The 23,135-nt window shown below is 15.6% G+C and overlaps 1 protein-coding gene across 1 annotated transcript in view; it reads left to right on the top strand.

The window, feature by feature from the left end:
• LOC145266352 (gamma-aminobutyric acid type B receptor subunit 2-like) overlaps positions 1-23,135 on the top strand; it is a 1,041,657-nt gene that overhangs the window by 81,503 nt on the left and 937,019 nt on the right. The gene's annotated exons all lie outside the window — the stretch shown is intronic.

The raw sequence follows: 23,135 nt of genomic DNA, 5'->3' as shown, positions 1-23,135 counted from the left end.
AAATGAGAATCTAAATAAACATATAACAAATCAATAACAATAAGCATCTAAATAAAAATATAAAAAATCAATAAAAACAAGAATCTACATAAAAATATAACAAATCAATAACAATAAGCATCTAAATAAAAATATAATAAATCAATAAAAATGAGAATCTAAATAAAAATATAACAAATCAATAAAAATGAGAATCTAAATAAAAATATAACAAATCAATAAAAATAAGCATCTAAATATAAATATAACAAATTAATAAAAATAAGAATCTAAATAAAATATAACAAATCAATAAAAATAAGAATCTAAATATAAATATAACAAATCAATAAAAATAAGAATCTAAATAAAATATAACAATTCAATAAAAATGAGAATCTAAATAAAATATAACAAATCAATACAAATAAGAATCTAAATATAAATTTGATAAACCAAAAAAATTAAGAATCTAAACAAAAATATAATAAATCAACAAAAATAAGAATCTAAATATAAATAAAACAAATTAATAAAAATGAGAATCTAAATAAAATTATAACAAATCAACAAAAATAAGAATCCAAATAAACATATAAAAAATCAATAAAAATAAGAATCTAAATAAAATATAACAAATCAATAAAAATAAGAATCTAAATAAAATTATAACAAATCAACAAAAATAAGAATCCAAATAAACATATAAAAAATCAATAAAAATAAGAATCTAAATAAAATATAACAAATCAATAAAAATAAGAATCTAAATATAAATATAATAAATCAATAAACATTAGAATCTAAATAAAAATACAATAAATGAATAAAAAAAAGAATCTAAATAAAAATATAATAAATTTATAAAAAATTAGAATCTAAATAAAAATATAATAAATCAATAAAAATGAGAATATAAATAAAAATATAACAAATCAATGAACAAAAGAATCTAAATACAATATAACAAATTAATAAAAATAAGAATAAAAATATAACAAATACATAAAAATAAGAATATACATAAAAATATAACAAATCAATAAAAAGAAGAATATAAATAAAAATATAACAAATCAATAAAAATAAGAATCCAAATATAAATATAACAAATCAATACAAATGAGAATCCAAATAAAAATATAACAAATAAATGAAAATAAGAATCTAAATATAAATATAACAAATCAATAAAAATAAGAATCTAAATATAAACATAACAAATTAAAAAAAAGGATCTAAAAAAAATATAACAAATCAATACACATCAGAATCCAAATAAAAATATAACAAATCAATACAAATCAGAATCCAAATATAAATATAACAAATCAATAAAAATGAGAATCCAAATATAAATAGAACAAATCAATAAAAATAAGACTCTAAATATAAATACACCAAATTAATAATACAAGAATCTAAAAAAAATATAACAAAATAATTAAAATAAGAATCTAAATATAAATATTACAAATCAATAAAAATCAGAATCCAAATATAAATATAAACAAATCAATAAAAATAAGAATCTAAATAAAAATATAATAAATCAATAAAAATAAGCATCTAAATAAATATATAACAAATCAATAACAATCAGAATCCAAATATAAATATAAACAATTCAATAAAAAAAAGAATCCAAATAAAAACAAAACAAATCAATAAAAATGAGAATCTACATAACAATATAATAAATCAATAAAAAAAAGAATCCAACTAAAATTATAACAAATCAATAAAAAAAAGAATCTAAATAAACATATAACAAATTAATAAAAATGAGAATCAAAATATAAATCCAACAATTAATAAACATAAGAATCTAAATAAAAATATAACAAATTAATAAACAAAAGAATCTAAAAAAAAATATAATAAATCAATAATAATTAGAATCTAAATATACATATAACAAATTAATAAAAATAAGAATCTAAATATAAATACAATTAATTAATAAAAATAAGAATCTAAAGAAAAATATAATAAATCAACAAAAATGAGAATCCACATATAAATATGAAAATTTAATCAAAATAAGAATCTAAATATAAATATAATAAATCAATAAAAATGAGTATCAAAATATAAATATAAAAAATCATAAAAAAAGAATCTAAATAAAAATAAAACAAATCAATAAAAATAAGAATCCAAATAAAATATAACAAATTAATAAAAATAAGAAGCCAAATATAAATATAACAAATCAATAAAAAAAAAGAATCTAAAAAAAATTATAATAACAAACAGAATCTAAATAAAAATATAACAAATCTATAAAAATACAAATCTAAATAAAAATAAAACAAATCAATAAAAATGAGAATCTGAACAAAAATATAAAAAATCAATAACAATGAGAATCTAAATAAAAATATAGCAAATCAATAAAAATGAGAATCCAAATAAAAATATAACAAATCAATAAAAATGAGAATCCAAATAAAAATATAACAAATCAATAAAAATAAGCATCTAAATAAAAATATAAGAAATTAATAAAAAAAAGACTCTAAATAAAAATATAATAAATCAATGAAAATGAGAATCTAAATAAAATATAACAAATCAATAAAAATGAGAATCTACATAAAATACAACAAATCAATAAAAAAAGAATCTACATAAAAATAAAAGAAATTAACAAAAATAAGAATCTAAATAAAAATATCACAAATCAATAAAAATAAGAATCTAAATAAACATATAATAAATCAATGAAAATGAGAATCTAAATAAAATATAACAAATCCATAAAAATACAAATCTAAATAAAATATAACAAATCAATAAAAATGAGAATCTAAATAAAAATATAACAAATCAATAAAAATGAGAATCTAAATAAAAATATAACAAATCAATAAAAATGAGATTCTACATAAAAATATAATACATCAATAAAAATTAGTATCTAAATAAAAATATAATAAATCAATAAAAATAAGAATCCAAATATAAATAAAACAAATTAATAAAAATATGAATCCAAATATAAATATAAAAAATACATAAACATAAGAATCTAAAACAAATATAACACATTAATAAAAATAAGAATCTACAAAAAAATGTTATAAATCAATAAAAATAAGAATCCACATATAAATATAACAAATTAATAAAAAAAAGAATCTTAATATAAACATAAACAAATCAATAAAAAAAAGAATCCAAATATAAATATAAAAAATCAATAAAAATAAGAATCTAAATAAAAATATAACAAATTAATCAAAATAAGAATCTAAAAAAAAATATATTAAATCAAAAAAATGAGAATCCAAATATGAATATAACTAATTAGTAAAAATTAGTATCCAAATATTAATATACAAATCAATAAAAATAAGAATCTGAATAAAAATATAACAAATTAATAAAAATAAGAACCTAAATATAAATATAACAAATAAATACAAATAAGAATCCAAATACAAATATAAACAAATTACTAAAAAAAGAGTCTAAATAAAAATACAATAAACCAATAAAAAAAAGAATCAAAATATAAATATAACAAATTAATAAAAATAAGAATCTAAATATAAATATAACAAATCAAAAAAAAAAGGAATAAAAATAAAAATATAGGCATTTAATAAAAATAAGAACCTTAATATAAAAATAACAAATTAATAAAAATAAGAATCTAAAAAAAATATAATAAATAAATAAAAATAAGAATCCAAATATAAATATAACAAATTAATAAAAATAAGAATCACAATTTAAATATAACAAATAAACTAAAATGAGAATCTAAATAAAAATATAACAAATTTATTAAAATAAAAAAATAAATATAAATATAACAAATAAATAAAAATAAGAATCCAAATACAAACATAACAAATCAATAAAAATAAGAATCAAAATACAAACATAACAAATCAATAAAAATAAGAATCTAAATATGAATATAATACATCAATAAAAATAAGCATCTAAATAAAAATATAATAAATCAATGAAAATAAGAATCAAAATAAAAATATAACAAATCAATAAAAAAAAGAATCTACATATAAATATAACAAACAAAAAAAAATAAGAATCTAAATAAAAATATAACACATCAATAGAAATAAGAATATAAATAAACATATTACAAATTAATAAAAATTAGAATCTAAATATAAATATAACAAATTAATAAAAATAACAATCTGAATAAAAATATAACAATAAATAAAAATAAGAATCTAAATATAAATATAACAATCAATAAAAATAAGAATCTAAATATAAATATAACAAATAAATACAAATAAGAATCAAAATAAAAATATAACAAATCAATAAAAATTAGAATCTTTATAAAAATATAACAAATTAATAAAAACAAGAATCTAAATATAAATATAACAAATAATTAAAAATAAGAATCGAAATAAAAATATAACAAATCATTAAAAATAAGAATCTAAATATAAATATAACAAATTAATAAAAATAAGAATCTGCATAAAAATATAACAAATCAATAAAAATAAACATCTAAATATAAAAATAACAAATCAATAAAAATAAGAATCTAACTATAAATATAACAAATCAATAAAAATAAGAATCTAAATATAAATATAACAAATCAATAAAAATAAGAATCTAAATATAAATATAATATATTAAAATAAATAAGAATCTAAATACAAATACAACAAATCAATAAAAATAAGAATCTACATATAAATATAACAAATCAATAAAAATAAGAATCTAAATACAAATACAACAAATCAATAAACATAAGAATCTAAATAAAAATATAACAAATCAATAAAAATAAGAATCTAAATATAAATATAACAAATCAATAAAAATAAGAATCAAAATAAAAATATAGCAAATTAATAAAAATAAGAATCTAAATATAAATATAATAAATTAATAAAAATAAGAATCTAAATATAAATATAATAAATTAATAAAAATATAAATCTAAATACAAATACAACAAATCAATAAAAATAAGATTCTAAATAAAAATATAACAAATAATTAATATAAGAATCTAAATATAAATATAACAAATACATAAAAAATAAAAATCTAAATATAAATACAACAAATTACGAAAAATAATGATCTAAATGAAAATATAACAAATTAATAAAAATAAGAATCTAAATATAAATACAACAAATCAATAAAAATAAGAATCTAAATATAAATATAACAAAAAATAAAAATAAGACTCTAAATATAAATATAACAAATTAATAAAAATAAGAATCTAAATATAAATATAACAAATTAATAAAAATAAGAATCTAAATATAAATATAACAAATTAATAAAAATAAGAATATAAATATAAATATAACACATTAATAAAAATAAGAATCTAAATATAAATATAACAAATCAAAAAAAATAAAAATCTAAGTTTAAATATAACAAATTAATAAAAATAAGAATCCAAATATAAATATAACAAATTAATAAAAATAAGAATCTAAATATAAATAAACCAAATTAATAAAAATAAGAATCTAAATATAAATATAACAAATCAATAAAAATAAGAATCTAAATATAAATATAACAAATCAATAAAAATAAGAATCGAAATATAAATATAACAAATCAATAAAAAAAAGAATCTAAATAAAAATATAACAAATAAATAAAAATAAGAATCTAAATATAAATATAATAAATTATTAAAAATAAGATTCTCAATACAAATACAACAAATCAATAAAAATAAGAATCTAAATAAAAATATAACAAATTAATAAAAATAAGAATCTCAATATAAATATAATAATTAATAAAAATAAGAATCTAAATATAAATATAACAAATCAATAAAAAAAAGAATCTAAATAAAAATATAACAAATTAATAAAACTAAAGAATCTTAATATAAATATAGCAAATCAATAAAAATAAAAATATAAATATAAATATTACAAATTAATAAAAATAAAAATCTAAATAAAAATATACCAAATCAATAAAAATAGGACTCTTAATATAAATATAATAAATTAACAAAAAAAAGAATCTAAATAAAAATATAACAAATCAATAAAAATGAGAATCTTAATAAAAATATAACAAATTAATAAAAATAAGAATCTAAATATAAATATAACAAATCAAAAAAAAAATCCAAATATAAATATAACAAATTAATAAAAATAAGAATATAAATAAAAATATAATAAATCAATAAAAAAAGATTCCAAATATAAATACAACAAATTAATAAAAATAAGAATCTAAATAAAAATATAATAAATCAATAAAAATAAGAATACAAATATAAATACAACAAATAATAAAAATAAAAATCTTAATATAAATATAACTAATTAACAAAAATAAGAATATAAATATAAATATAACAAATTAATAAAAATAAGAATCTAAACAAAAATAAAATAAATCAATAAAAATAAGAATCTAAATAAAAATATAACAAATCAATAAAAATAAGAATCTAAATAAAAATATAACAAATCAATAAAAACAACCATCTAAATAAAAATATAACAAATAATAAACATTAGAATCTAAATAAAAATATAATAAATCAATAAAAACAATTACCTAAATAAAAATATAACAAATAATAAAAATAACAATCTAAATAAAAATAAAATAAATCAATAAAAATAAAAATCTAAATAAGAATATAACAAATCAATAAAAATAAGAATCTAAATAAACATATAACAAATCAATAAAAATAAGAATCTAAATAAAAATATTATAAATCAATAAAAATAAAAATCCAAATATAAATATAACAAATCAACAAAAATAAGAATCTAAATAAAAATATTATAAATCATTAAAAATAAGAATCTAAATAAAAATATAACAAATAATAAAAATAACAATCTAAATAAAAATATAATAAATCAATAAAAATAACAATCTAAATAAAAATATAACAAAGTAAAAAAAATAAGAATCCAAATAAAAATATAACAAATCAATAAAAATAAGAATCTAAATATAAATAAAACAAATCAATACAAATGATAATCAAAATAAAAATATAACAAATCAATAAAAATAAGAATCAAAATATAAATAAAACAAATTAATAAAAATTAGAATCTAAATATAAATATAACGAATTAATAAAAATAAGAATCAAAATATAAATATAAAAAATTAATAAAAATAAGCATCTAAATAAAATTATAACAAATCAATACAAATAAGAATCTACATAAAAATACAACAAATTTATAAAAACAAGAATCTAAATAAAAATATTATAACTCAATAAAAATAAGAATCCCAATACAAACATAACAAATTAATAAAAATAAGAATCCAAATATAAATATAAAAAATCAATAAAAATAAGAATCTAAATATAAATATAACAAATTAATAAAAATAAGAATCTAAATAAAAATATATTAAATACATAAAAATAAGAATCCAAATATAAATATAACAAATTAGTAAAAATTAGAATCCAAATATAAATATACAAATCAATAAACATAAGAATCAAAATAAAAATATAACAAATCAATAAAAATAAGAATCTAAATAAAAATATAATAAATAAATAAAAATAAGAATCTAAATAAAAATATAACAAATAATAAAAATTAGAATCTAAATAAAAATATAATAAATCAATAAAAACAACCATCTAAATAAAAATATAACAAATAATAAAAATAACAATCTAAACAAAAATAAAATAAATCAATAAAAATAGAAATCTAAATAAAAATATAACAAATTAATAAAAATAAGAATCTAAATAAAAATATAACAAATCAATAAAAATAAGAATCTAAATAAAAATATTATAAATCAATAAAAATAAAAATCTAAATAAAAATATAACAAATCAATAAAAATGAGAATCTAAATAAAAATATTATAAATCAATAAAAATAAGAATCCAAATATAAATATAACAAATCAATAAAAATAAGAATCTAAATAAAAATATAATAAATCAATAAAAATAAGAATCTAAATAAAAATATAACAAATCAATAAAAATAAGAATCTAAATAAAAATATTATAAATCAATAAAAATAAAAATCCAAATATAAATATAACAAATCAACAAAAATAAGAATCTAAATAAAAATATGATAAATCATTAAAAATAAGAATCTAAATAAAAATATAACAAATAATAAAAATAACAATCTAAATAAAAATATAATAAATCAATAAAAATAACAATCTAAATAAAAATATAACAAAGTAATAAAAATAAGAATCCAAATAAAAATATAACAAATCAATAAAAATAAGAATCTAAATATAAATAAAACAAATCAATAAAAATGATAATCAAAATAAAAATATAACAAATCAATAAAAATAAGAATCAAAATATAAATAAAACAAATTAATAAAAATTAGAATCTAAATATAAATATAACGAATTAATAAAAATAAGAATCAAAATATAAATATAAAAAATTAATAAAAATAAGCATCTAAATAAAATTATAACAAATCAATACAAATAAGAATCTACATAAAAATACAACAAATTTATAAAAACAAGAATCTAAATAAAAATATTATAACTCAATAAAAATAAGAATCCCAATACAAACATAACAAATTAATAAAAATAAGAATCCAAATATAAATATAAAAAATCAATAAAAATAAGAATCTAAATATAAATATAACAAATTAATAAAAATAAGAATCTAAATAAAAATATATTAAATACATAAAAATAAGAATCCAAATATAAATATAACAAATTAGTAAAAATTAGAATCCAAATATAAATATACAAATCAATAAACATAAGAATCAAAATAAAAATATAACAAATCAATAAAAATAAGAATCTAAATAAAAATATAATAAATAATTAAAAATAAGAATCTAAATAAAAATATAACAAATAATAAAAATTAGAATCTAAATAAAAATATAATAAATCAATAAAAACAACCATCTAAATAAAAATATAACAAATAATAAAAATAACAATCTAAACAAAAATAAAATAAATCAATAAAAATAGAAATCTAAATAAAAATATAACAAATTAATAAAAATAAGAATCTAAATAAAAATATAACAAATCAATAAAAATAAGAATCTAAATAAAAATATTATAAATCAATAAAAATAAAAATCTAAATAAAAATATAACAAATTAATAAACATAAGAATCTAAATAAAAATATTATAAATCAATAAAAATAACAATCTAAATAAAAATATAACAAATCAATAAAAATAACAATATAAAAAAAATAAAACAAATAATAAAAATAAGTATCTAAATAAAAATATAATAAATCAATAAAAATAAGAATCTAAATAAAAATATAACAAATTAATAAAAATAAGAATCTAAATAAAAATATAATAAATCAATAAAAATAAGAATCTAAATAAAAATATAACAAATAATAAAAATAAGAATCTAAATAAAAATATAATAAATCAATAAAAATAAGAATCTAAATAAAAATATAACAAATTAATAAAAATAAGACTCCAAATAAAAATATCACAAATCAATAAAAATAAGAATCTCAATATAAATAAAACAAATCAATAAAAATGATAATCAAAATAAAAATATAACAAATCAATAAAAATAAGAATCAAAATATAAATATAACAAATTAATAAAAATTAGAATCTAAATATAAATATAATGAATTAATAAAAATAAGAATCAAAATATAAATATAACAAATTAATAAAAATAAGAATCTAAATAAAATTATAACAAATCAATAAAAATAAGAATCTTAATAAAAATACAACAAATTTATAAAAATAAGAATCTTTATATAAATATTACAAATTAATAAAAACAAGAATCTAAATAAAAATATTATTAATCAATAAAAATAAGAATCTAAATAAAAATAAAACAAATTAATAAAAATAAGAATCTAAATAAAAATATATTAAATCAATAAAAATAAGAATCCAAATATAAATATAACAAATTAGTAAAAATTAGAATCCAAATATAAATATACAAATCAATAAACATAAGAATCAAAATAAAAATATAACAAATCAATAAAAATAAGAATCTAAATAAAAATAAAACAAAAAAAAAGAATCAAACTACAAATATTACAAATAAACAAAGATAAGAATCTCAATAAAAATATAATAAATCAATAAACATGAGAATCCAAATATGAATATAACAAATCAATAAAAATAAGAATCTAAATATAAATATAACAAATCAATAAAAATAAGAATCTAAATATAAATATAATAAATCAATGAAAATAAGCATCTAAATATAAATATAACAAATCAATAAAAATAAAAATCTAAATAAAAATACATTAAATCAATGAAAATATAAATCTAAATAAAAATATAACAAATGAATAAAAATAAGAATCTAAATATAAATATACCAAATTAATAAAAATAAGCATCTAAATATAAATATAACAAATCAATAAAAATAAGAATTCAAATAAAAATATAACAAATCAATAAAAATAAGCATCTAAATATAAATATATCAAATTAACAAAAATAAGAATCTACATATAAATATAACAAATCAATAAAAATAAGAATCTAAATAAAAATATGACAAATCAATGAACATAAGAATCTAAATATAAATATAATAAATCAATGAAAATAAGAATCAGAATATAAATACAACAAATTAATAAAAATAAGAATCAAAATAAAAATATAACAAATTAATAAAAATAAGAATCTAAATAAAAATATAACAAATCAATGAAAATAAGAATCTAAATATAAATATAAAAAATCAATAAAAATAAGAATCAAAATAAAAATATAACAAATTAATAAAACTAAGAATCCAAATATAAATATAACAAATCAATAAAAATAAGAATCTAAATATAAATAAACCAAATCAATGACAATAAGAATCTAACTAAAAATATAATAAATCAATAAAAATAAGAAGCCAAATATAAATACAAAAAATTAATAAAAATAGGAATCTAAATATAAATATAACAAATCAATAACAATAAAAATCTCAATAAAAATATAATAAATCAATAAAAATAAGAATCTAAATATAAATACATTAAATAATAAAAATAAGAATCTAAATAAAAATATAATAAATCAATAAAAAAAAGAATCTAATTAACAATATAACAAATCAATAAAAATAACAATCTAAATATAAATATAGCAAATCAATAAAAATAAGAATCTACATAAAAATATAATAAATCAATAAAAAAAAAAAATCTAAATAAAAATATAATAAATCAATAAAAATAAGAATCTAAATATAAATATAGCAAATCAATAAAAATACGAATCTAAATAACAATATCATAAATCAATAAAAATAAGAATCTAAATATAAATATAGCAAATCAATAAAAATAAGAATCTAAATAAAAATATAACAAATAATAAAAATTAGAATCTAAATAAAAATATAATAAATCAATAAAAACAACCATCTAAAAAAAAATATAACAAATAATAAAAATAACAATCTAAACAAAAATATAATAAATCAATAAAAATAAAAGTCTAAATAAAAATATAACAAATTAATAAAAATAAGAATCTAAATAAAAATATAACAAATCAATAAAAATAAGAATCTAAATAAAAATATTATAAATCAATAAAAATAAAAATCTAAATAAAAATATAACAAATTAATAAACATAAAAATCTAAATTAAAATATTATAAATCAATAAAAATAACAATCTAAATAAAAATATAACAAATCAATAAAAATAACAATATAAAAAAAATATAACAAATAATAAAAATAAGAATCTAAACAAAAATATAATAAATCATTAAAAATAAGAATCTAAATAAAAATATAACAAATTAATAAAAATAAGATTCTAAATAAAAATATAATAAATCAATAAAAATAAGAATCTAAATAAAAATATAACAAATAATAAAAATAAGAATCTAAATAAAAATATAATAAATCAATAAAAATAAGAATCTAAATAAAAATATTACAAATTAATAAAAATAAGAATCAAAATAAAAATATCACAAATCAATAAAAATAAGAATCTCAATATAAATAAAACAAATCAATAAAAATGATAATCAAAATAAAAATATAACAAATCAATAAAAATAAGAATCAAAATATAAATATAACAAATTAATTAAAATTAGAATCTAAATATAAATATAATGAATTGAGAAAAATAAGAATGAAAATATAAATATAACAAATTAAAAAAAATAAGCATCTAAATAAAATTATAACAAATCAATAAAAATAAGAATCTAAATAAAAATACAACAAATTTATAAAAATAAGAATCTTTATATAAATATTACAAATTAATAAAAACAAGAATCTAAATAAAAATATTATTAATCAATAAAAATAAGAATCTAAATAAAAATAAAACAAATTAATAAAAATAAGAATCTAAATAAAAATATATTAAATCAATAAAAATAAGAATCCAAATATAAATATAACAAATTAGTAAAAATTAGAATCCAAATATAAATATACAAATCAATAAATATAAGAATCAAAATAAAAATATAACAAATCAATAAAAATGAGAATCCAAATATGAATATAACAAATCAATAAAATAAGAATCTAAATATAAATATAACAAATCAATAAAAATAAGAATCTAAATATAAATATAATAAATCAATGAAAATAAGCATCTAAATATAAATATAACAAATCAATAAAAATAAAAATCTAAATAAAAATATAATAAATCAATGAAAATATTAATCTAAATATAAATATAACAAATGAATAAAAATAAGCATCTAAATATAAATATAACAAATCAATACAAATAAGAATTCAAATAAAAATATAACAAATCAATAAAAATAAGCATCTAAATATAAATATATAAAATTAAAAAAAATAAGAATCTAAATATAAATATAACAAATCAATTAAAATAAGAATCTAAATAAAAATATAATAAATCAATGAAAATAAGAATCCAAATATAAATACAACGAATTAATAAAAATAAGAATCAAAATAAAAATATAACAAATTAATAAAAATAAGAATCTAAATAAAAATATAACAAATCAATGAAAATAAGAATCTAAATATAAATATAATAAATCAATGAAAATATGAATCCAAATATAAATACAACAAATCAATAAAAATAAGAATCAAAATAAAAATATAACAAATTAATAAAAATAAGAATCCAAATATAAATATAACAAATCAATAAAAATAAGAATCTAAATATAAATAAACCAAATCAATGACAATAAGAATCTAAATAAAAATATAATAAATCAATAAAAATAAGAATCCAAATATAAATACAAAAAATTAATAAAAATAGGAATCTAAATATAAATATAACAAATCAATAAAAATAAAAATCTCAATAAAAATATAATAAATCAATAAAAATAAGAATCTAAATATAAATACAGCAAATAATAAAAATAAGAATCTAAATAAAAATATAATAAATCAATAAAAATAAGAATCCAAATATAAATACAAAAAATTAATAAAAATAGGAATCTAAATATAAATATAGCAAATCAATAAAAATAAAAATCTAAATAAAAATATAACAAATCAATAAAAATAAGAATCTTAATATAAATATAACAAATAAATAAAAAAACGAATCCAAATATAAATACAACAAATCAATAAAAATAAGAATTTAAATATAAATATAACACATCAATAAACATAACAATCTAAATAAAAATATAACAAATCAATAAAAATAAGAATCTAAATATAAATATAACAAATTAATAAAAATAAGAATCTAAATAAAAATATAACAAATCAATAAAAATGAGAATCCAAATAAATATATAACAAATTAATAAAAATAAGAATCTAAATATAAATATAACAAATTAAAAAAATAAGAATCTAAATATAAATATAACAAATAAATAAAAATAAGAATCCAAATTATAATATAACAAATTAATAAAAAAAATAATCTTAATAAAAATATAATAAATCAATAAAAATAAGAATCTAAATAAAAATATCATAAATCAATAAAAATAAGAATACATATATTAACATAACAAATTAATAAAAATAAGAATCCAAATATAAATATAAAAAATCAATAAAATAAGAATCTAAATAAAAATATCATAAATCAATAAAAATAAGAATCCAAATATAAATATAACAAATTAGTAAAAATTAGAATCCAAATATAAATATACAAATCAATAACAATCAGAATCAAAATAAAAATATAACAAATCAATAAAAATAAGAATCTAAATAAAAATATGACAAAAGAAAAATCCAAATACAAATATAACAAATAAATAAAAGTAAAAATCTCAATAAAAATACAATTAATCAATAAAAATGAGAATGCAAACAAAAATATAACAAATTAATGAAAATAAGAATCTAAATAAAAATATAAGAAATCAATAAAAATAAGAATCTAAATAACAATATATTACATCAATACAAATAAGAATCAAAAAATAAATATAACAAATGAGTAAAAATCAGAATCCAAATATAAATATACGAATCAATACAAATAAGAATCTAAATAAAAATATAACAAATCAATACAAATAAGAATCTAAATATAAATATAACAAATCAATAAAAATGAGAATCCAAATTAAAATATAACAAATCAACAAAAATAAGAATCTAAATAAAAATATAATAAATCAATAAAAATAAGAATATAAATAAAAATATAACAAATCAATAAAATTAAGAATCTAAATATAAATATAACAAATTAATAAAAAAGAATCTAAATAAAAATATAACAAATTAATAAAATTAAGAAACTAATTAAAAATATAATAAATCAATAAAAATATGAATCTAAATATAAATATAACAAATGAATAAAAATAAGTATCTAAATATTAATATGACAAATTAATACGAATAAGAATATAAATATAAATACCAAAAAATCAATAACAATGAGAATCTTTACAAAAATATAATAAATGAATAAAAACAAGATTTAAAAAAATATATAACAATTTAATAAAAATAAAAATCTAAATAAAAATAACACAAATAAATAAAAATAAGAATATTAATATAAATAAAACAAATAAATAAAAAAAAGAATCCACATACAAATATAACAAATCAATAAAAATAAGAATCTAAACAAATGTAATAAATCAATAAAAATAAAAATCTAAATAAAAATATAACAAATAATTTAAAATAAGAATCTAAATATAAATATAACCAATCAATAAAAATAAGAATCCAAATACAAATATAACAAATTAAAAAAAAAAGAATAAAAATAAAAATATCACAAATTAATAACAATAAGAATGTAAATATAAATATAACAAATTAATAAAAATTAGAATCTTAATATTAATATAACGAATTAATAAAAATAAGAATCCAAATATAAATATAACAAATTAATAAAAATAAGAATCTTAATAAAAAAATAATAAATCTATAAATATAAGAATAAAAATATAATAAATCAATAAAAATAAAAATCTAAATAAAAATATAACAAATAATTTTAAATAAGAATCTAAATATAAATATAACCAATCAATAAAAATAAGAATCCAAATACAAATATAACAAATTAAAAAAAAAGAATAAAAATAAAAATATAACAAATTAATAACAATAAGAATGTAAATATAAATATAACAAATTAATAAAAATTAGAATCTTAATATTAATATAACGAATTAATAAAAATACGAATCCAAATATAAATATAAAAAATCAATTAAAATAAGAATCATAATACAAATATAACAAATAATTAAACATATTATATTAAATAAATAAAAATAAGAATCCAAATACAAATATAACAAATTAATAAAAATAAGAAACTAAATATAAATATAACAAATTCATAAAGATAAGAATCAAAATATAAATATAACAAATTAAAAAAAAAGAATCCAAATATAAATATAATAAATCAATAAAAACAAGAATCTAAATAAAAATATAATAAATTAATAAAAATAAGAATCTAAATATAAATATACCAAATTAATAAAATAAATAATCTAAACAAATAAAACAAATCAATAAAAAAAAGAATCTAAATAAAAATATAATAAAATAATAAAGATAAGAATCTAAATAAAAACATAATAAATTAATAAAAATAATAATCTAAATATAAATATAAAAAATATATAAAAATAAGAATCTAAATATAAATAACACAAATAATTAAAAATAATAATCTAAAAAAATATAATAAATCAATAAAAATAAGAATCTAAATAAAAATATTATAAATTAATAAAATTAAGAATCTAAATAAAAATATAACAAATCAATACAAATAATAATCTAAAAAATATAATAAATCATTAAAAATAAGAATCTAAATTAAAATACAACAAATAAAAAAATATAATAATCTGAAAAAAAAATAAATCAATAAAAATAATAACCTAAAACAATATAATAAATCAATAAAAATAAGAATCTAAATAAAAATATAACAAAACAATAAAGATAATAATCTGAAAAACTAAAATAAATCAATAAAAATAAGAATCTAAAAAAAATATCATAAATCAATAAAAATAAGAATCTAAAAAAAAATATAATAAATCAACAAAAATAATAATCTAAAAAAATATGAAACTCAATACAAATAAGAATCTTAATAAAAATACATTAAATTAATAAAAACAATAATCTAAATAAAAATATAATAAATCAATAAACATAAGAATCTAAATATAAATATAACAAATCAATAAAAATTATAATCTAAACAAAAATATAACAAATCAATAAAAATCAGAATCAAAATATAAATATAACAAATCAATAAAAATAAGAATATAAATATAAATATAACAAATCAATTACAATAAGAATCTAAATAAAAATATAAAAATCAATTACAATAAGAATCTAAATAAAAATATAATAAATCAATAAAAATAAGAATCTAAATATAAATATAACAAATCAATAAAAATAAGAATCTAAATAAAAATATAAAAATCAATTACAATAAGAATCTAAATAAAAATATAATAAATCAATAAAAATAAGAATCTAAATAAAAATATAATAAATCAATAAAAATAAGAATCTAAATATAAATATAACAAATCAATAAAAATAAGAATCTAAATAAAAATATAACAAATCAATAAAAATAAGAATCTGAATATTAATATAACAAATCAATAAAAATAAGAATCCAAATATAAATATTACAAATCAATAAAAATAAGAATCCAAATACAAATATAACAAATCAATAAAAATAAGAATCTAAATAAAAATATTACAAATCAATAAAAATAAGAATCTGAATATAAATATAACAAATCAATAAAAATAAGAATCTAAATAAAAATATAATAAATCAAAAAAATAAGAATCTAAATAAAAATATAACAAATCAATAAAAAAAATCTAAATAAAAATATAATAAATCAATAAAAATAAGAATCTGAATATATATATAACAAATCAACAAAAATAAGAATCTAAATAAAAATATAATAAATCAATAAAAATAAGAATCTAAATATAAATATAACAAATCAATTAAAATTATAATCTAAACAAAAATATAACAAATCAATAAAAATCAGAATCCAAATATAAATATAACAAATCAATAAAAATAAGAATCTAAATAAAAATATAAAAATCAATTACAATAAGAATCTAAATAAAAATATAATAAATCAATAAAAATAAGAATCTAAATATAAATATAACAAATCAATAAAAATTATAATCTAAACAAAAATATAACAAATCAATAAAAATCAGAATCCAAATATAAATATAACAAATCAATAAAAATAAGAATCTAAATATAAATATAACAAATCAATTACAATAAGAATCTAAATATAAATATAAAAATCAATTACAATAAGAATCTAAATAAAAATATAACAAATCAATAAAAATATGAATCTAAATTAAAATATAACAAATCAATAAAAATAAGAATCTAATTAAAAATATAATAAATCAATAAAAATAAAAATCCATATATTAATATAACAAATCAATAAAAATAAGAATCTAAATATAAATATAACAAATCAACAAAAAGGGTAGTTCAAATATAAATATAATAAATCAATAAAATTATAATTCAAACGAAACATTATATATAAACAAAAATGGTAGTTCAAATATAAAACGGCAAATAAAAAATGGTAATTCAAATATATAAATGACAGAGAAAAAAATTATTGTACACATATATAAATGACATATCCACAAAAATGGTAGTTCAAATATATAAATGACATATCATCAAAAATTTTGTTCAAATATATAAATGACAGTTTAACAAAAATGATAGCTCAAATATAAAGATGACAGATCACCAAAAATGATTGTTCTAATATATAAATGGCAGTTCATCAAAAATGTTATTCAAATATATAAATGACAAATAAACAAAAATTATTCTTCAAATATATAAATGACAGATTATCAAAAATTATTGTTCAAATATGTATATGACAGATCAAGAAAAATGATAGTTCAAATATATAAATGACAGATAAACAAAAATGATTGTTCACATACATAAATGACAGATCAACAAAAATGATTCTTCAAATAAATAAAGACAGATAAACAAAAATGATAATTCAAATGTATAAATGACAGATCACCTAAAAATTATAGTTCAAATATATAAATGACAGATCAACAAAAATGATTGTTCGAATATATAAATGACAAATCAACAAAAATTATTGTTCAAATATATAAATGACAGATCAACAAAAATATTTGTTCAAATATATAAATGACAGATCAATAAAAATGATTGTTCAAATATATAAATTACAGATCAACAAAAATGATTGTTCACATATATAAATGACAGATCAACAAAAATGTTTGTTCAAATATATAAATGACAGATCAATAAAAATGATTGTTCAAATATATAATTTACAGATCAACAAAAATGAGTGTTCACATATATAAATGACAGATCAACAAAAATGTGTGTTACCATATATAAATGACAAATCAATAAAAATGATAGTTGAAATATATAAATGACAGATCAACAAAAATGATTGTTCACATATATAAATGACAGATCAACAAAAATTATTGTTCAAATATATAAATTACAGATCAACAAAAATTATTGTTCAAATATAGAAATGACAGATCAACAAAAATGATTGTTCAAATATATAAATGACAGATCACCAATAATGATTGTCCAAATATAATGAGATTTTAACAAAAATGATAGTCTAAATAAAAAATGACAAGTTTACAAAAATGATATTTGAAACATAAGCATGACAGATATAAAATTAATAGTTTAAATATAAACATGACAGATCAAAAATTATAGTTCAGATATAATCATTCCAGATAAGAAATAGTACTTCAAATATATGCGTGAGAGATTAACAAAACTAATAGTTTTAATATGAACATGACATGGCTGTTTGGATATATATATATAACAGAAATGGTTGTTAAAATATTAGCGCCAGAGATATACAAAACTGATAGTTCAAATATAAAGTTGACAGATAAAAAGAAATAGCAATTCAAATTGAAAAGTAGAAGTTTACAAAAAACGTAATTCAAATATAAACATAACAAATTAACAAAAATTATAGTTCAAATATAAGCATGACAGGTCAATAAAAATGATAGTTCACATATATAAATTACAGATCAACAAAAATGATAATTAAAATATAAACATGACTGACCAACAAAAATGATAGTTCAAATATATAAATGACAGATCAACAAAAATGATAGTTCACATATATAAATGACAGATCAACAAAAATGATAGTTCAAATACATAAATGGCAGATTAACAAAAATGATAGTTCAAATATACAAATTACAGATCAACAGAAATGATAGTTCAAATATATAAATTACAGATCAACAAAAATGATAGTTCAAATATAAACATGACAGATAAAAAAATGATTGTTCAAATATATAAATGACGGATCAACAAAAATGATTGTTCAAATATATAAATGACAGATCAAAAAAATGAGTGTTCAAATATATAAATGAAAGATCAACAAAAATGATTCTTCAAATATATAAATAACAGATAAACAAAAATTATTCTTCAAATATAAACATGACAGATAAACAAAAATGATTGTCCAAATATATAAATTAGAGATCAGCAAAAATGATTGTTCAAATATATAAATGACAGATCACCAAAAATGATTGTTCAAGTATATAAATGACAGATCAACAAAAATGATAGTTCAAATATATAAATGACAGATCAACAAAAATGATTGTTCAAATATATAAATGACAGATCAACAAAAATGATAGTTCAAATATATGAATGACAGATCAACAAAAATGATAGTTAAAATATATAAATGACAGATCACCAAAAATGATTGTTCAAATATATAAATGAAAGATCCACAAAAATGATAGTTCATATATAAATATGACATATAAAAAAATGATAGTTCAAATATAAAATTTGCCTATCTCTTTGCTTTTTATCACTAAATTGTAATACAGCTTTTGTATCAGTGGCATTCTTTTACGAACTGCAAGTTTTAAAAACTCTCTTCCTGCTCACTGCTTTTCTTCTTTCCTACGGCTTTAATCTCTTCAAAACTAAAAAATGTTGATCGGGCTCTCTTATCTTTGCGATCCATATTTTAGTCTTGGTGGTTTCATAATAACTCTCGAGCGACTTGCATGAAAAAATATGTCGATTTCATATCAAACGTTCCCAACGCCCGACCGACACAGCGCTTGTATAGAGCTGCGAGTCCGCATTTCAAACACGTGAAAACTATTTGAATCTATGCCAGTGATTTGTGTAGTTTTGTTACTTATTTAATTCGCACAAAAAACGTGCACTTTTAAGACGTAATAGGCTTTTTGTCTCATTCTTTTCGATGGCTGTTAAGTAGAATTCCCATTTGTACGCAAGATCAATAAACTTTTTGTCAATATTATGCAAAAGATTTTCACTTTTGTTATTTTTTTTCAAAATGGCGCCGATTTTTAACAACGGAAGTAAATCCGTTTTTCATCAGTATTTCTATAGCGTAAAGTGCATCAGTACTGTAAGATAGTAAGTGTTTAATTGGAAACAATGCACTTTAATTGGTCAAACAGGATTACGAGTTACCAGATGTCTTTAATAAGATTCCAGACCTTTTTTTCGTATAAGCACTTTTATTGATAGTACAAACATGAAACTCTAGTCCTCTTCAGAGTACCCTCATCCGGCTGCAATGCGCTTGTTGTACCGTTCCAACACCGTCTGGGAGGCTCTATAGCTGTTCTCTTCTGTGAGCGTGTCGGTGTTCCTCCTTTCATCTCAATTTGTAACCTAACGTGGCGTTATACTAAAACCGGAAACAAAGAAATCAAAATCCAGGTCGGCTTCTTTTTTTTTTCTTTTTTGACATAAGTCGTTTATTATCGTTTTTCTTTCCCCTTAGCTCGACGCCAGCTTAAAAGATCATCGCTGCACATGTCCATCTAACCTACGAACGTTCTCTTTCTTCCGACCGCTCGCTCGCCACAGCCGGCCCATTCTCGCCTTACTTTACCGTCATCCTCATTCGGTGCCGATTTTTTTTCTTCCCAACCACGTAATGTCCTGTTTTCTTTTTCTTTAGACGCAAGCCCGAGCACACTTGCCAATTTGCACACGCGTCCAAACGCTGCTCCTGTTGCTAATACAATTGCTTGCCATCCATCCTTCGGCTGCTGTTAATATTTTCATACGCGCTCATATGCAGTCTGTTACAAATAGTCTTATAATATTGCATATTATTTATAATATTGCTATAATATTGATAATCACACATGATAAATTGATCTTATAACGCTCTAATGTTTTCTTTGAGCATAGTAAATAACGAAAAGACACAGGGAGCATCGAAACCAGATACTTATATAATTTATACATGCTTTTCATTTTCATTCTAATTTTTGTAACTATCTATTATATTTGGCATAATGCTGGTTATAATTCTGACGAGAAGTATTTGGCTTCGAAATGCTATAACCTAAAAAGTTGTCTTTCTTTATTGATGTTATAATAAAGTTACATGTCACCTTTACTCCACATCTGCCAGCCATATATATATATATATATATATATATATATATATATATATATATATATATATATATATATATAGTGGCCTATAAGGGTTACTAAGAAATACACGGACACGAATATGGGATAGGACAAAGTATTTTTATTGAGAGTAAATGAGAACCACAGTCGTAGACTTAACGTCAAGATGGTTTACTGCAAGTAAACTCACAGACGCGGTGTTTATCTCTCTTCAAATGACAAAGGCTGCGGCACAAGATCGGAATATGTGAAAAGGCGTCAGCATCTTAAGAGGAGGTGCACTCTGGCCCTGCACTTCTAGATGAGACAACAAGTGACAAAATTGCTTATCCCAAAAACTTGGAAGCAAGGATTTAGAGGGTGGAGAGCCTTGGTATATATATATATATATATATATATATATATATATATATATATATATATACACGAGAGGCGTGCAATAAGTAATGCCCCTGACCCACTTTCCATAGCAGTAGAGCAACGAAATTTGGCACAGTTATTAGTCTTTCTCTACATAGGAACCACCCAGTTATGCATTTCTCCCATCGTTTGATGCAGCTCTGGAGACCATTTTTGTAGAACACTCCAGGTTAGTCCTCCAACCACGATGTGACTTCAGAAATGAAGACTGCATCATCTGAGAAACGCTTTACTTTCAAAAACAACTTCATGGCTGGGAAGATGTGAAAGTCAGAGGGTGCAAGATCAGGAGAGTAGGGAGGATGGGGACGGATTTCATAACCACACACCCGTGCTTCTGATCTGGCGACATGCGAGTTGTGAACCGGAGCGTTGTCTTGCAGGAGGAGTGTACCTTTGCTGATCTTGCCCCGCCTCTTGATTTTGATAGCTTCCCTTAATTTCCTCAAAAGTGAAGCATAATAGGCTCCTGTAATTGTGGTACTTTTTGCTAGGAAATCTGTCATAACTACTCCGTCCTGGTCCCAGAAGACTATGAGCGATCTTCCAAAATGGCAGCCTAAACTTGACGGACAAATGCCTCATCCATGGCAGAAGGGGGGCGACCAGGTCTGGAAGCTGTTTCCACAGACTTCTGGCCACGTT

Source organism: Euprymna scolopes, chromosome 41 (assembly GCF_053919585.1).
Source record: "Euprymna scolopes isolate OS-2025 chromosome 41, ASM5391958v1, whole genome shotgun sequence".
NCBI lineage: Eukaryota > Metazoa > Mollusca > Cephalopoda > Sepiida > Sepiolidae > Euprymna > Euprymna scolopes.
This window is presented reverse-complemented; position numbering and strand designations above follow the sequence as displayed.